The following is an 18658-nucleotide window of genomic DNA, read 5'->3' on the forward strand; positions in this document are numbered from 1 at the left end:
TAAATGGAATCGTAGCTGAAAAGGTTAGTCTAGGGATGTAAATGTCAATGGAAAGAAAGAGAATAATCACGGGACTGAATAACATGAACACAGAGGTGGATGAGAATTGTGGTTAATAGTACAAATGCAAGAATGTCCTTCTGTGAACTAGAGTGGATATATGTTACTATTGTATGGTGGTGGGAATGTGGAGAAGCATGGGAAAAATACAATTAATGTAATGTATGCACTATAGTTAACAACAATACTGTAATATTCTTGCACCAATGCCAGAGATGTACTGTGTTAATAGGGGGATATGGAAAAAATACGCCAAATGTACTCTATGGACCATAGTTAGTGGTAATAGTTTGATGACATTATCTCATAATCTGTAACCAATGTTTCACAATGGTGTGGTGTGTTAGTGAAGGGTTGTTGTATGGAAATTCTATACATGTGCATGATTGTTTTGTAAGTTCACAACTTCTGTAAAAAAAATATATTTTAAAAAAATAAAATAGGGAAACGGACTTTGGCCCAGTGGTTAGGGCGTCCGTCTACCACATGGGAGGTCCGCGGTTCAAGCCCCGGGCCTCCTTGACCCGTGTGGAGCTGGCCCACGCGCAGTGCTGATGCGCGCAAGGAGTGCCGTGCTACACAGGGGTGTCCCCCGCGTAGGGGAGCCTCACGCGCAAGGAGTGCACCCATAAGGAGAGCCGCCCAGCGCGAAGGAGGGAGCAGCCTGCCGAGGAATGGCGCCGCCCACACTTCCCGTGCCGCTGACAACAACAGAAGCGGACAAAAGAAAACAAGATGCAGCAAAAAGACACAGAAAACAGACAACCAGGGGAGGGGAGGGGAATTAAATAAATAAAAAAATAAATCTTTAAAAAAAATAAAATAAAATAAAATGAAGCATACTATAAAGCTAAAAAAAAAAAAAAAACAACAAGCCTAATGATCCAAGAAACTTTTGCCATTTTAACAGTGAGAACCCCAAATTCTAGTTTCGCATCAGTATAATATTTGATAGTAAAGCTCTTTTTGAAAATCGTATAAATCCATGAAACCTTAGTCAGTTTTGACCACATCAAGCATAAACAGAGAAATATTCACTACCCAGGTACCATAAAATTCTTATTTTTGATTTGAGCTCAAGACAGACAAATAGACAAAAAGAAGAGACTAACAAACCAAGTATCTATCACCTTTCAGCCAACAGAGACAAGATCTCTATTAACCATCAACCATTTTCAGATCAACCATTTACAGATCATGAAACTCAAAGTAGGCAGCACCAGAAATCATGTGAGTGTTTAAAAAGAATCAAAATCAAATGGTCAACAAGAGACAGGAGCACAGGAGTTGGACTTACCATGAGTCCTAGGAACACCAGGGAGGAGCACGAGGGGTGCTTACAGCCTCATCAGCAGGTGTTTACAGGTGAGCTCCAATCCTATCCAAGTCATGGCACCAAACTGAGAGAATATCTGTTTACAAGGAGAAAGAGGAAAGACAGGGGGGCTGGATCAGCACAAATGTGGGAAGGAAAGTGTCCACATGACAGTTTTGCCAGATTCATTGAATCAATGGGATTTAAATTAAAAAGTAACAAGTTCTGGATCCTGATTCAAGAATTCAAATAAAACTACACATTTTAAGATAAGATAATGAAGTGGGAACAGATGGCAGTAAATAATTATGTTAATTTTATTAGCTGTGAAAATGATATTAGGATTCTGTGTTGATGTTCTTATAAGTCCTTATCAGTTTCCTGAAGCATGTATGAGTAAATTGGCCATGGTATCTAGGATTTACTTTAATACATTTCCATTAACAAAAATTAAAAATAAGCCAAGTGGTGAGGTGATGAATGCACAAATGTGATTATACCAAATACCACTGATTGTACTCTTTGGATGGATTTATGCTTTATTAATATGTATCAATGAAATTGAAAAAAACATTTAAGAAAAATATGAATGTACAAAATAAATTAGAGAGACAAAAATGAAATAGCAGCTATATACAGCAGTGGAAACTTAGAAAGATTGAGAGGTAAATATTAAGGGGTATCTTTTTTTAATAATTACTATTAATATTGGAATAATGAAAATACTCTAATAATAACTGAATTGATGAATGCACCACCATGTAAATATACCAAATATCACTGAGCATACACTGGATAGATTGTATGCTTTATTTTTATTTTTTTTTAAGATTTATTTTATTTATTTCTCTCCCCTTCCCCCCCACCCCGGTTGTCTGTTCTCTGTGTCTATTTGCTGCATCTTCTTTGTCCGCTTCTGTTATTGTCAGCAGCACAGGAACCTGTGTTTCTTTTTGTTGCATCATCTTGTTGTGTCAGCTCTCCGTGTGTGCAGTGCCATTCCTGGGCAGGCTGCACTTTCTTTCGTGCTGGGCAGCTCTCCTTATGGGGTGGACTCCTTGCGCGTGGGGCTCCCCTATGCGGGGGACACCCCTGCGTGGTACGGCACTCCTTGCACGCAAGGTTTGAACTGCGGACCTCCCATGTGGTAGACGGACGCCCTAACCACTGGGCCAAGTCTGCCGCCCGAATGCTTTATTAATAAGTATAAATAAAACTGATTTTTTAAAAAATCAAGTGGGCAGGGAAGCAGCTGTGGCTCAATCAGATGGGCTCCCGTCTACCATATGGGAGGCCCTTGGTTCGCGTCCCAGGGCCTCCTCATGAAGGCAGGCTCACCCACATGCTGCAGAGCACCAACCAGCCCGCAGATGCCACAGAGAGCCAACTCAGCAAGGTGACGCAACAAAAAGAAGGGAGACAAGCGAGAACACAGAAGAGCCCACAGTGAATGGACACAGAGGGCAGACAGCAAGCAACCCACAAGGGGGGAGGGAAAATAAAATAAATACAGACAGAACACACAGTGAATGGACACAGAGAGCAGAGAGCATGCAAAACGTTGCAAGGGGAGGGATTAAAAAAAAATCAAATGGGCACAGAAGCTTTAAAAAATCTTCCTACAAGCTCCAGAAAACAGTTAAAGAATTGCAGTAATAGGACAAGTGTCAAATTGAGAAAAAGGCCACTTAGAAGCTGGAGGATCTCCTGGCTGGCCACTCCCCCACCCTTCACCAGCTTGGCCAGCCTGCACTCCCAGTGTGGATTCCTGGTACTGGCTCTGAAGGAAGCAGAGTAACCCTCGTGCACATATGGGTGTATGTGTGTCTGGCCCAGTCTATCTGGTGGTAGCCCGAGGAACTTGCCCTTCCACACTTGCCCCGTGTGTAGAGCAGTCAAGTTTGTGCTGCCTGCAACACAGGATTACTGGCTGTGGGACACACAGTGCTGTGCCCAGGACTGTGAGGAAACTGCTTCATAGGGAAGAGAGGACAGCCATAACATTGTAAATGTGGAATTCCTAGGTCCATATGTGCATGCCCAAGAGAAGACACATGCACAGAAAGGATCCTGGAGGCCCCTATGCTTTGCCCTGGAGCTTCTCTCCAAATTCACTCTCTGAATAAGCTGTGAAGGAAAGCACTGCCACAGGTCAATCTGCAAAGACTGGGGAAGTTGTTTCCTTTTTTCTTTCTTTTTTCTTCTTTTTTGTTACTTCCTAGCATTCAAATAACACTAGCTGGATACAAGCTTAAGGAATAGATGTCTCGGTGTTTAAATTTCAGTGATAACATGCTAAATATCATTATGTACAGGTTTCAATAAAAGGTTATGAAACATACAAAGAAACAGGAAGTGATGGCCTAGGCAAAGAAGATTAAAACATTAGAAGCCATCAATGAGGAGGATCAGACCTGGGACATTTCAAAGACTTTTTAAAAATGGTCCTAAATATACTCAAAAGCTAAAGAAAAACATGGGCAAAGTACTAAAGGAAATCAGGAAAACGATGGGTAAACACAAAGAGGATATCAATAGAGAGATGGGACTTATGAAAGGAACCAAATAGGGCTAAATACCATAGTAAGAAAAATTTAACATTCCCTGAAGGGGTTCAACAGCAAATTGGAGAGAAAAGGATGGAAAAAAGTGACTAGAACCTGAGGAGCCTGTGAGACACCATTTACCATACCATATAAGCATTAAGTAGTCCCAGGAGGAGAAAAAAGAAAGGAACAGAGAGAATATTCAAGGAAATAAAGGTTGAAAACTTCCCAAATTTAATGAAAGACATAAATATATACATCCAAGATGCCCAAGGAGCTCCAAACAGGATAAACCAAATAGACCCATACTACACCATGTTGTAATAAAAAATATTGAATACCAAAGACAAAAAGAGAATTCTGAAAGCTGTCACATACTAGGGATCTCAATAAGCTTAAGTTTCAATTTCTCAACTGAAACCATGGAGGCGAGAAGGAAGTAGGAAGACATATTTAAAGTGCTGAAAACAAAAAGCTGCCTACCAATTCCATATCCAGCAAACTGCCTTTCAAAAATGAGGGAGTGATTAAGATATTCTGTGATAAACAAAAGCTGAGGGAGTCTGTCCCCATTAGACTGGCTCTATGAGAAATGCCAACGGGAGTTTTACAGGTTGAAAAGAAAAGACACTAGATAATTGGCTAAAGCCACATGAGGAAATAAAGATGTCCAGTAAAGATAATGACATGGGTAAATATAAATACTGGTACTACTGCATTTTTTATTTATAACTCCACTTTTTACTTCCAATAGAATCCAACAGGCAAATGCATACAATGTAATGACAATCAATGGTTTGAGGGAAGCGGATTTGGCCCAATTGATAGGGCATCCGCCTACCACACGGGAAGTCCAAGGTTCAAACCCAGGGCCTCCTGACCCATGTGGAGCTGGCCCACACGCAGTGCTGATGCACACAAGGAGTGTCATGCCACGCAGGGGTGTCCCCCACGTAGGGGAGACCCACACACAAGTAGTACGCCTGTAAGGAGAGCCGCCCAGCGTGAAAAAAGTGCAGCCTGCCCAGGAGTGGCGTCACACACACGGGGAGCTGACACAGCAAGATGATGCAACAAAAAGAGACACAGATTCTGGATTCTGCTGACAAGAATACAGGCAGACACAGAAGAACACGTAGCAAATGGACACAGAGAGCAGACAACTGGTGGGGGGGGGGGTGGGGAAAGGGAGAGATATAAATAAATAATAAATCTTAAAAAATGGTTTGCGTCTCAAAATGTATAAATATGTAACTTGTGACAAGAATTGCATAAAGGTGAGGGGATGGAGGGGTACAGGAACATAGTTTATGTATGTTATTAAGTCAGAATCAAAGCAAATAAGATTTTTATAGCTATAGGATACTAAATTTAAAGCCCCATGATAACCAGAAAGAAAATATGCAAACTCATAAAGACAGAAAATAGAGTACAGGTTACCAGGAAGGGGACCAGGGGCAAGAGAGAGTATATACGAAATGAGTGTAGGGTTTCTGTTTGGGGTGAAGGGAAAGTTTTGGTTATGTATAGTGGGGAGAATACTGTAACACACTGTGAATGTGATAAATTTTACTGAATGGTATGCTTGGGAGGAGGTGGGATGGGAAGGCTTATGCTGTATATATTTTCACAATTTAAAAAAAGATAATGACAATTAAATGCAATACATGATGCTGGATGGTATCTATGAATGGAGGAGAAAATGCTCTAAATGACTTTACTGGGACATTAGAAAAAATTAGATTAATTTTATCTTGTTAAATTTCTTGAAAGTTATAACTGTACTTAAGGTAATTACATAAGTGAATATCTTTGTTTGTTGAAAATGTATATGGTGGTATTATGTATTCAAGGTGTACTATGAGTGCAACCTATTCCCAAATATTCAGAAAATAGACAGACAGACAGATAGAATGATATAGCAAAGGTGCAAAAATTCTAAAATTGGTGGACTGCCTATCTCGGGGTAGCATAGAGGTATGTCAAAGTTCTCAATGTGGGGTCTATATTATTCTTTTGCAACTGTCCTGTAAGTTTGAAATTATTTTAAAATGAAAAGTTTTTAAAAAAACAAGTGGTTGGAAGTAGATCATCACTGGATTCAGAGATATCTGGATTCAAATCAGGGATCCACATGACCTTTGACAGGTTATTTTGCCTTCGTGAGTCTTTTCATCTATAAAATGAAGATTATACCTATTACATAGTGTGGCTGTAAAGATTAACACTCCACATAAAAGAAAACTCTGGAGACCAGCCCTCATTACATCACATAAACCCTTCACTGTGTGCTTCCAAATTACTAGTCCCCTACTATGGGTACCATTTTAGGACAGGCAACATTTCTCTAATTTTGCTTCCAAATTACTAGTCCCCTACTATGGGTACCATTTTAGGACAGGCAACATTTCTCTAATTTTGCACACAACAGAAATGTACGGCGATATTGCCAAGAATGAAGACTGCAGATCACAAACTACAGAAATTATAATCTGTAGGTATATAATAAGGCTCAGAAATCTTTGTTTTAACAAGCATCTGGGTGGTTCCAATGTAGGTGGTCTTCAAATCATAGTTTGAAAAAATATTACATTAGTTCTTCCTCACCTTGATCATGATCTTTCTCTCTACCCTAGTTTTTTCACCTGCTCTTGCCTCATGGAAGAGTGTCCTAACTCGATGATTCCACAGGTGACTTTTTATTTAAACTTCAAGACTCCTTTCAAATGTTTTTTCTCTTGTGTAAGGACTTTCCTGGACTCCTCAAGGCAAAAGTGTTTGTCTTCTCCATGCCAGCATATGTTTATATGTCTGATTCCCCTCTTGTACTTTTGTAGGGGAGGATCTGTGCCTTATTTATTTGTGTCCTCAGCATCCACCTTCCAAGAGAAGAAACGCTTTGAATGTTTGTTAATTGAAATGACAATCCCAACACTATTGTTAGAATGAATGGAATCTCTCCTATACTAAGCCTTAAACTCATCTACAAGCCTACATGTCTTATTAAGGTATGGGTAAGAAGACAGTAAGGTCTGTCAGGCCCCAGAGTGGGGGAAAAAATTGCAACACACGAATCTGATAAAGGATTGGGCAGCTCTCTGGGGTGTCAGTCTGTAAGAAATGGTGCTAATGCATCAGTGTAATCAGCAAAATAGTACCTGTTAACTCAAGTTTCCACATGCAACTCATTTCAATTACTAGAAAAATATATATATTTGCTTTTGCCAAAGTAGATGGAGCCCTTGAGCAGAAATAAATACTCTTTCATAGTGTCAATCTATCTCTGCTATTTTTGTAGATGTGTGTGTTTCTAGGAGCAATGAGGCTGTTGCTATCTCTGAGTCCAGCCACCTGATAATCACCCAAAGTGAGCAGTAAAAAGCAGTAGAGTTTCTGAAATCAGTTAAGGCATGGCAAGGTGATTTTTCTAAAAAAACACTTCGTAATTATATGTATGTCCTTAACTTCTACTTAAGAGTGTGAGTGGAAATGCTGACTGTTATGAGCAACAAAATAAACCACGTGATAAATTAGATTTAATAATGTGTGAACATAAAGAAGTTTACAGTGTTATAAATAAAAAAGCAGTTTTGGTGTTAGAAGTCAGGAAAGTAGTTCCCTTTCGGGGACACAGACCCTGGAAGAGGGTATGCAGAGGTCTTCTCATGGTCTATTTTGTGATCTGGGTACTGAGTGCATGGGTATGTTCACTTAGCAATAATTCTTCAATCTGTACATCAGTGATATATGCTGTTTTCTGTTATGTGTTATAGTTCAAGAAAACTTACCTCCCAAAGAGCAAATTTTCCCTTTCTCTACTAAATAAATGCTGATCAAGTGTTTAAAGAATAGTTGAAAGGGATGTCAAAATGTTAGCATGCCTCTGCAAAAATGCATGTTTTGGCGTGGCCTGGACATTGGATGTGCATTTTCACTTTGATGTACTTCACGTCATTGTTTATCTTTGGGGTAAAGTCCGCTTCTGCATGTTTCTTTGCTGCATACAGAAATTCTCCTCCAGTATCATGGCCGTGCGTTGGATCAGTTTCCTTGTACGTGTTGCCGAGCTTTGTCAGGTGCTGTCTTGACGCCATCCTGAAGGTGGTAAAATGAGCCAAGTGACTTCATCTCTCATGGCACACCTTGAGGACATTACTTGGGCAGAAGCCAGTGTACTGCTCACAGCCTGAGAGACATTTTTTCCCACGAGCTGGCTTACCTCCCTCTCTCTCACAAATAACTTCCTCTATGGGAAAGGGCACATCAAAGTATACAGAGCATTGTAACTAGTGGGAAATATGCTTGACATGGGGAGAGAGATGCTGTCCCCACTCCCTCCTTCCCCGCCCACTCTACATTGACGTGTGAACTCTTAATTTCCCACCAATGCTTGGGTTTCACTAAGCTCTCTTACTTGCTTATGCCCATCAACAAATATATGCAGGAAAAGAAAGACCATCAGGAAAGACTGGTCTGTATGTAAGCAGTTCTTTGTTGCTGTCTTGAGTAGCTTGAAGAATTTTTTTCCTGGAACTCACTGAGAGAAGCAGACTCCCTCCTGGGCATGCTTCCCTCCACCTGAGGCCTGAAACCAAAGATGACAATGAACATCAACTGGCAGTGAATATCTGTCGGTTGATACTTGGCTTCAAGGCTGGAGCTCTTGCTTTCGTTTGGCCAATTCCACTGGTCCTTCCGCTTGGTTAACTCTGTAAATCTCTGACTCAGGGCCAGAAGAACTTAGCATCTCTACTATGTTAGACAAAATTATAACACCAAAAAGGCTTTCGCTGAAAGATAATAGGAAACAGTTGCAAACAGTCTTTCAGCAGGTTGAATGGTGTTGCAGGCTATTTATTGGTTTCAAGGTGTTTCTGTTTTGTTTTTCTCCAATAATTGTTTTTGGAGATTTTGTCTTTGGAGTTTCAAACTGTTTTAAAGATGGTAGGTTTAATTTTTTTATTTAAAAAAATTTTTTAATGAGGTATGGTTTATATACATTAAAATGGCTAGACTTTAATTGTTCAGTTTGGCGAGATCTGACAACTGTATATACCTATCTAAACCAAGATGCAGAACATCTGCACCATCCCCCAAAATCCCTCATACCCCTTTCTGGTCAATTCTCTCACATACACACACACACCCATTCTACCCCCCTCCCCACCTCCACTGTAACTGAAAGGAAACCACTGTTCTGACTTCTATCACCAATAAATTAGTTTTGCCATTTTTCCAAGATACTTGTAACTTTGATTATACTATTTTGCACTCCTACCAGCAGTATATGGGAGTTCCAGTTGCTTCATCTATAGAAATGATAATATTTTTATTTTACATAGGCCAACATTTGGTATTACCACTTTTTCTTTATTTTAGCCATTCAAGTTTATGTGAAATGATATCTCATTGCCATATCAGCTAGCATTCCCTGATGATTTATAATGTTGAGCACCTTCTCATAAGTTTATTGGCCATTGGTTTTTCTTTATAAGGTCTGTTAAAATGTTTTGACTATTTTTACAATTAGGTTGTCTGTATTTTATTGTTGGATTTTAAGAGTTCTATATACATATTCAGGATATGAGTCCACATGCATTGTATTTATTTTTTTCCAGTTTATAGTTTAATAATTCATTTTTGAAGGATGACTTTTGATGAACATACAAGATTAATTTTAATGTAGTCCAATTTATCAATTTCTTTATGGTTAGTGTCTTTTGTGTCCTAAGAAATCTTTGCCTTCCCAAAGGTTGTGATCTTCTATGTTTTCTTCTAGAAAATTTGTTTTTAGATCATATGATCAGGTATGATCTGTATCAAATTAATTTTTGCATATGGTATGAGGTAGGAAGTTAGCATTAATTTTTTTTCAAACATCCAGGTGTTCCAGCACTACTTTTTTTTTTTAAAAATATTTATTTATTTATTTAATTCCCCTCCCCTCCCCCAGTTGTCTGTTCTCTGTGTCTTTTTGCTGCGTCTTGTTTCTTTGACCGCTTCTGTTGTGGTCAGCGGCATGGGAAGTGTGGGCGGCGCCATTCCTGGGCAGGCTGCACTTTCTTTCGCGCTGGGCAGCTCTCCTTACAGGGCGCACTCCTTGCGCGTGGGGCTCCCCTACGCAGGGGACACCCCTGTGTGGCAGGGCACTCCTTGCGCGCATCAGCACTGCGCATGGGCCAGCTCCACACGGGTCAAGGAGGCCTGGGGTTTGAACCGCGGACCTCCCATGTGGTAGACGGACGCCCTAACCACTGGGCCAAAGTCCGTTTCCCTCCAGCACTACTTGTTCAAAAGACCTGCATTTCTCCATTGGATTGACTTGTTATTTTTGCTGAAAAACATTTGGTATACATTTGTCTATTTCAGGTTAAATTGTATCTTCGAAAAAGACATGTTCAAGTCCTCATCCCAATCCCATGAAGGTGATCTTATTTGGAAATAGGTTCTTTGGAGATGTGATTATTCAAGAGGAGGCCAAACTGGATTACAGTGGGCCATAATTCAATATAACCCTGCATCCTTACAAAAAAAGAAATGGAAATTTGAACACAGTCATGGACAGACACAGAGAGAAGATCATGTAAAAGTTAGGCAGAGATTAGAGTAATACACCAAATCAAGAAATGCTAAGGACTGTCAGGAAAACACCAGAAGTTAAAAGAGGCAAGGAAGGATTCTTCCCTATAGGTTACGGAAGGAACATGGTCCTGCTGACAACTTAATTTTAAACTTCCAGCACCCAGAATTATGAGAGAATAATACCACACCTGTCTTGTGGTACTGTGCTATAGGAGTTCCAGGAAACTAACACAGTTGCTGTTTCTGGACTCAAATATTTTGCTCCATTGATCTATTTCTGGACTCTCTGCCATTCCAAAGATTAATGTTTTAATTAATGTCTTCAGCTTTAGAGTAAGGCTTTAAATTGTTTAGTTGTAAGTTCTCCACCTTTGATCTTCTTTATCAAGATTATTTGGATTATTCTAGATCCTCTGGGTTTCTATTTTTTAGAAACTGTCATCTTCAAAAAAGTCTGCTGAGGAGCACATGTGGCTTAAGCATTTGTGCATCCATCTCCCACATAGGAGGTATTGGGTTCAGTTCCCAGTGCTTTCTAAAGAAGACAAGCAATAAGCAGACAATGAGCAAAAACAAAACGAGCAAAGAGCAGATGTGGCTTGAGCAGTTGAGCACCTGCCTCCCATATGGGAGGTCCCAGGTTTGGTTCCTGGAGTCTCCTAAAGAAACCAAACAAACAGAGGAGAAAACAAAAAACAAAAAACAAACCACTAAGTAGATAATGAGCGCAAACAATGAACAAAGAGAGAAGGGAGGGGAAAGTCTGCTGAAATTTTAACTGAAATTTGGCTTGAATTTATACATCGATTTAGGGAGATTTTGGCCACTAACAATATCAAGTTTTTCAATTTATGAACATGGTCTAGTGAGTCCAGTCAATTCTTTTTTTATCTTTATTTATTTATTTATTTTTAAGATTTATTTATTTTATTTATTTCTCTCCTCTCCCCCCCACCCTGGTTGTCTGTTCTCTGTGTCTATTTGCTGCGTCTTCTTTGTCCGCTTCTCTTGTTGTCAGCGGCAGGCACCTGTGTTTCTTTTTGTTGCGTCATCTTGCTATGTCAGCTCTCCATGTGTGTGGCGCCATTCCTGGGCAGACTGCACTTTCTTTCGCACTGGGTGGCTCTCTTTACAGGGTGCAGGCCTTGCGCGTGAGGCTCCCCTACGTGGGGGACACCCCTGCATGGCAGGGCACTCCTTGCTCGCATCAGCACTGTGTGTGGGCCAGCTCCACACGGGTCAAGGAGGCCCGGGGTTTGAACTGCGGACCTCCCATGTGGTAAACGGACTCCCTAACCACTGAGCCAAGTCCACTTCCCCAATTCTTTTTTTAGAGTTTCCTTTTTTCTGCTGAAATACCTGATTCCATATGCTAGTTACTTTTTCCATTCGAGCCTGCTACATATTTGCAATAGTTCTTTTAAAGTCTCTGTATAATTCCAACATTGGGACCACCTTGGGTCTGTTTCCTTTAACTATTTATTCTCTTGGTTATCAGCCACATTTTCTCGCTTCTTTGTGTACACACATACACAAACAGTAGAGACTGAATTAAATGGAATTTACTTCCAGGAAGACCACATTCCTGTTAGACTTCTAGGGCTTGGAGCAAAGTTAATGTAATATTTAATTCTTGTGAGTAATCAGGCTCTGTGAGATTTTAGTTTGTTGGCTTCAAATATTTTAAGACAGGATCAGTACTTTTCATTCAGCTTGTCCTGGGATCTAATTATCAGTGAGACTATAGAGATCTCTACGCTTTTAAACTCAGCTTTTGATCCTTAGGTTATCCTTCTGCTTCACAGTCTGGCTGATAAATTTTTATATCATATTTTTCTCTCTGGCCACTCCAGGCATTCTCCATCTTATGAGGTCCTTCTTCTTCCATTTGTCCTGTCTCTAGACATTGGCAATTTGTTTCTCTTCAGTAAAAACCTGGTGTGCTATGAAAGGTTTTATCTCAGTTTTCCTGTCCTATTCCCAGCACTTACCCAGCCAGACTGCTTTATTGGGATTCTATCAACTTTCCTGCTCTGTCTCCAGCCTCAGCAGCCTCTGCCTTGCACTTGTTGAAAGTCCCACATATCTCATGGGGGATATGTCTCAGGTCTTCTGCTCTGATCCCACCCTTCAGTGTTTTATCACTGTGTACATCGTGAAGGCACCATAGAAAATAATCAAAGAGTGAGCACAGATTCAATTTGTGTCCAGGGTGTTTTGAGATTCTAGTCCATCATCCCACCTAACCAACAGCCATCAAAAATTCATTACAAGTTCAGCTGACTTCTCCTTACCCACCTATAGCAGACTTATTCTTTTGTTGCCCTCTGCTAAGGTTCAGAGAAGCCATGATCTCTCTTTCTTGATATTTTTTTCATTTAGGTTTCCTTGTATCCTCAGCAATATGATGGGTTTCTTACAACTACAATTATGTAACTTATCTGGATCTGTCTTTCTATATAGGTAGAATCAATGGTCTCTTGTCACTTTTTATATCATAACAGGAAGCAAATGTCTGAAAACAGTGCAGGGAAGCGGATTTGGCTCAACTGATAGATACCATATGGGAACTCTAGGGTTCAAACCCAGGGCCTTCTGAACCATGTGGTAAGCTGACCCACACATGACCCATACGCAAGGAGTGCTGTGCCACACAGGGGTGTCCCCTACATAGGGGAGTCCCACGCACAAGGAGTGTGCCCTACAAAGAGCCACCCCACGTGAAAAAAGTACAGCCTGCCCAGGAGTGGTGCCACACACATGGAGAGCTGACACAGCAAGATGATGCAACAAAAAGAGACACAGATTTCTGGTGCCAATGACAAGAATGCAAGCGGACACAGAACACAAAGCGAATGGACACAGAGAGCAGACAATGGGTGGGGGGTAGGATGGGGGAGAGAAATAAAAATAAAAAATAAAAACAGTATAAAAGAATCATAAGGCAGTTGAAATTCTACACTATCTAGTTAAAGAAAAAACCAAAACCACGACATTCTCCATTTCCTAATTTCTCAATTCCTTCCCTACTTAGCATTTCATATCTCCTTTTATTCTGCACCTCTTCTAAGGCAGTGGTTCTCAAATGGGGGTGATTTTGCTCCCAAGGGGACATTTGACTGTGTCTGGAAACATTTTTGATTATCACGATTGGGTAAAGGGTGCTACCAATATCTAGTATGTTGAGGCCAGGGATGCCCACTAAACATCCTACAGTGCATAGAATGGCCCCAACAACAAAAAAATATCTGGTCCAAAATGTCAACAGTGCTGAGGTTAAGAAAACTTTTACTAAGGGAACATAGCAGATTTATCATTGTTTCTCCATCAACAAATTCTGGTGGCTACTATCCAAATAAAAAATAAATGGAAAGAAAAGGAAGAGAGTGTACACTATTTTAATCCTGGTAAGACAGTAAATGGATCTTATAGATTGTCACATCTCCTGTTACAGTGACTTGTCAAAACCGGTCCATTATAAATGTTTACTGAATGAATAAATGAATGGATCAATGAAAGAATGAGTGAATGATTCAATGAATGAATTGTAGATGCCACCTGCTATCTGATAGGCTTCTTCTATGAAGCTTTTCTCTGAGTACCCTAGTATTTGTCAAAAGACTAGATCTTTTGAAATGCTGTCCCATGAATTAGCATAGTTATGTTCTATTTTTTGAAGTTAACTAGTTGAAGTATCTCCTCACTTAGTCTGGATGTTCTTTCAAAATCATCCATTGATTTCAGTATTTATTTATGGCCACTGATAATTAGGCACTAATGTTGGGCTCCTCGGATAATACATGGACTACAACATGGACTTTGCCTTTGGAGCCTCCTTCCTAGTACATGCTCAGCAGAAAATTGTGTTACCCTTGAGTGACTAAAGGAAACAATATTTACAATCATGGCTATTCTGAAAGCAAAGTGTCAGATACTCTTAAATTCTGAAAGATAAAAGAGAGAAAGAAAGTATGCTGTAGTCTTGATTAATAAATTTAACTCACTCGCTGATATCTAACATTTTTATTTTACCAATTATTAGCAGAAATTTATATTTTCTGAAATCATATTGACAAATGAGATGCAAGTCTTACAACTAATTTATCCACAGAAGTACTATGAGTTGGCCTGATGTGAGTTGCTAGGTTTCATTTTTGTTATTTTTGCTCTAGTTATCTGATGCAAATATTTCAATGACTGATTTATTATTATGCTTGAGTCCTGAGGCTTTTTCACTGAGGTTTGAGTAGTTAGTGAGGACATGTCTTTCAAATATATTCCAATTCAAATGATTTAAATAAATTATGTGTGTATGTGTGGACAGGCATATTTTTGCTCTGGGTTGTGTAAGAATAAAGTCCCAGCAGTTTGTTTTTCCTTTACAAAGCTTTTCAGATGAATAAATAATGTATGAATGGGTGAGACACTTTTTGATAATCCTTTTAATTTATTTCCCTCCCCCCACCCCCATTTCTCCATTAGACTCTACTAAAGATAATCTGGGTTCATGGGATTTAGAACTCTTTCTTAAAATTTACTGTAATTTTAAAAGTTTGAATTGAAGAGTAAAGACACGGACTCCAAGGAAACTTGAGTATCTACTCAACAATCTGATCCTGACCAGTTCCATTTGCTTGCAGTCATGCTTTATGTATTTGCTTCCCAATTAGGTTACAATGAGGCCCTCTAATAACCATATAAGTCAGAGAGGCGAAACCCCATTTCCAAAGAAGTCAGTCAGTAGAAGAAGGCACACATGGTGAAAGGCATTCAGTGCTAATGCATGCCGTGCATCATAGATTTGTTTCTGTGGGGCTCAGGGATTAGGTGTGTCCCAGGTGTGATTCATGAGCACAGCTTTTGTTAAATTACTTTAAGGAGGCTACAGGCAGTATTTGCTATCTTCATGGCACCATTCATTCAGCAAAGAGCCCAGCTTGCCAAACAGGACTGAGTGACTGTGGACTTGAAAGAGACGATCTCTGATCTCAGAATCTTTGCTCATTTTATTTCTTGTAAGATATAGACTTAGAATACTAAGCTCCTCCGACCAGTCTTTCTTCTTTACTTATGGCAGAACGAAGAGATATTTGTTCTTCAAGCTGCATTTTTAAATTACATGTGTAACTATGAAAATAAGGCCAGGAGATATAAGATGAGTCCTTAAGGTGACTAATTGAGGCTTTACCTCTCTTCTCTGCTCCTCCATCAAGGACTTTGGAAATAGGGGGAAAGGCAGGCCTCCCCACAGCCAAGTAGGTTATCTCACTGCTCAGGAGGTGGCCCTGTCTTTCTGTCTTTTTAGTCTGTAGTATCCCTAGGGGCAAGGCATCCAAGTTGGGTTTGTCTATCACTTTCTGGGTGGTAGGAACCCAGCCAGCTCACAGTGGGAGATTCACAGCTGAGAAGGGACCTGTCAACATCCTAGGGCCATAAGGAAAGCTCACTCATTAAGCCTTTGTTTCAGGATCCAAGCATCTGATTAGGATTTCTTTCAGGTGGAATTACAGGTATTTCTTTTTTTTTAAACTGGTGACAATATGACAATCTTTAAACATAGAGTAGATGCTGAGACCTAAAAAAGATAACTAAAGACTCCCAACATGAAGACTTGCTCAGCGCTTGATGTGAAGACTAAAAAATATTGTGGGATTTTATGATAAAGCAAATTTTTCCTACAATTAGCAAAATAAAGGCAGCCTGGGGGAAGCACACAAAAGATAATTTATTCATTCACTCGACAAACTTAATTAAGCACCTGCCAAGAGTAGGCAGTGAGTAAGATTGTTGTGGGGAATATAATGGTAAACTGGATCCAGACTTTAACCCTCATGTAGCTCATGTTCTAAGACCACAGAATTTTATGACCATTTATTGAGACTCCTCCTATTCTTGTATTTTTAAAACATTATAAGTAGTAGTATTGATAAACTAGATTTTAATACTTGACATTTTATATATAGATCAGGTCAGAAGCTAAAGATATGCCCTGCTTTGTAATGTGCTTTCAAAGGTCCTTCTCACAGACGAGCTTATTTGTTGTTCACAGTTCAGCTCTCCTTGGTTTACTATGCTGTTGCCTTGTGGCAGCCCTCCATTCCCAATCTACACCCAAAGAGATGTTAAGAGAAAGATGATGAAAGTAAAACACAGCAGCCAAGTGGCAGTAGCTACTGGGTACCCTTCATATAATTCTCTGTAACCAGATGTTGTATGTCTGAGGGATCTTCTCAATTAATTCGTCCATTTTCTGTTCAATGAAATGGTGTAGTAGACACATTGCTAGGGAAAGTATATATCGTGGAGTGATATCAAGAGCAGTAAGTTCCAGGTGCTAAACAGAATATGGAGATACTAGATCCCAGACCCTGAGAAGTTTACATTCTCCCTGATGGACCACTGATAGTTTTCCCTCTCCCCTCATGAGGACACTTCAGACAATTAACTGATGAATAAGAGGAAAGCTCAGCAACCCGGGTTCCTAGTTTGCATGCCATTTTACAAAGCCAAAAAAAACATCAACCCATCAGCCCCAAATCTACATGGTATAGTTCATCAGAAGATACACACTTCTGTCCATTCAGTTCTAGTCCACCAACATTTTTTTAAGTGGCACACAGTGTGCTAATGCTGAAGGTAAGGGGATAAGTGAGACACAATCCCTATTCTCAGGAAGTTTAACTTCTACTGGAGGACAGTGTTGTGAACACTAAGACTAAAAGAAAGAAATGCTAAATTAAGTGTAATGGAACACAGACTATTTCAATCAACAGAATTCTTTTTGAAAAAATATTTTCTTCGGATGAAGGGTTCAGATTAGGGGATGAAACTGCAACCTGCCTGTAGCAGCGTAATATAATTGATGAATTCCAGAAAGAAATATCAGATTATGCTTGTAATCTGAACTGTACTTGGGCATGATTAAGTTATGAGTAGGGCGTTGCATCCCCACCCCTTGCTGGGTGGGGATTCACAGATAAAAGGCATGGCGAAGGAAAGAATTGGGGATTTCTGATGTTATAGAGTTTGGTGCTGAAGACCTGGGAAGTCAGCACCCAGAGGAAAGAGAAGCCAGCACCAGGAAGGAAGGAACCTTGAAGCCAGAGAAAAGCAAGCCCCAGAAACACAGGAACCCAGGAAGCCTGAACCTTCTCAGATGTCGCCAGCCATCTTGCTCCAAATAGACTTTGGTGAGGGAAGTAACTTATGCTTTATGGCCTGGTATTTGTAAGCTCCTACCCTAAATAAATACCCTTTATAAAAACCAACCAGTTTCTGGTATTTTGCATCAGCACCCCTTTGGCTGACTAATATACCGCCCCTCTCCTCCATAACAATATATGGTTCCTACATTGCCTTAAGGAGAGAGTAGATGCTATTAACTGGAGGGTACTTTATTTTCTGAAGGGGTGGGGTGCGGTTTGAATTGAGACTGAAGTGAATATCTCCATAGAGTAGACAGGGAAAGCAATTTTAAGTTGACAGGGGGCAAGGACCTAGGAGGGAGAAGACAGCTGCCCATGAAAGAGGAGTTGCTGTGGTGTCAGTAATAAAAAAAAATAGTCCCCCTTTTCAGTCCTCATAAAGAAAGTTTCAATGCAGGAGACAATGGCTAACATGGCTTTTGTGTATCTTTTTTGAGGAATTTGAAACATTATTTGAAGTTCTGTCTGGTCTGATGGGAGGAGAGGTTGGACAAAACAGTTCGCAGGGACCCCTCTACCAATAATTACTACCAGCGTCACCAGTTGTCTAGGCTGCTGAAGTAGGCTCCTGATTGGTCTCCCCACTTTCACCCTTACTTGCCAATGGTCTTTTCTCCACCAAATAGCGGAGTATAACCTTGGTGGAGTATACCCTTGTATAACAAAACTCAGATGGCATCAGACCTCTGCTCAGAACTCTCCAGTAGCATTCATTTCACATAAAACAAAATTCACTTTCCTAACCATGATCTACAAGTCCCTACTTGATCAGGTCCCTGGTTTCTTCTCTGAGCTCATCTCCTGCCGCTCCCCAATTTTCTTACTCTGCTGCAATCTCATTGTTCTCCTCCTTGTTGCCTGAACACTTTAAGCAATTTCTCATGTGAGAAATGATGCAGTCACTGTTTGCTCTGCTGGGGCACTCTTCCCTGAGATGTCCACATAACTCC

General features: G+C 40.2%; 2 long non-coding RNA genes across 2 annotated transcripts in view; one reads left to right on the forward strand and one right to left on the reverse strand.

Moving 5' to 3' along the window:
* The window catches only part of LOC111763165 (uncharacterized), a 112869-nt gene that overhangs the window by 8835 nt on the left and 85376 nt on the right, over window positions 1-18658 (reverse strand). Inside the window, exon 4 of the long non-coding RNA XR_002796080.3 lies at window positions 1358-1472. This is a non-coding gene — a long non-coding RNA (uncharacterized lncRNA). The remainder of the gene's footprint in view (window positions 1-1357; window positions 1473-18658) is intronic.
* Window positions 1327-17771, forward strand: LOC139437300 (uncharacterized). The gene is made up of 2 exons (XR_011647039.1): window positions 1327-1425; window positions 17527-17771. It is a non-coding gene; the product is annotated as an uncharacterized lncRNA (long non-coding RNA).

This window comes from Dasypus novemcinctus, chromosome 22 (assembly GCF_030445035.2).
Source record: "Dasypus novemcinctus isolate mDasNov1 chromosome 22, mDasNov1.1.hap2, whole genome shotgun sequence".
NCBI lineage: Eukaryota > Metazoa > Chordata > Mammalia > Cingulata > Dasypodidae > Dasypus > Dasypus novemcinctus.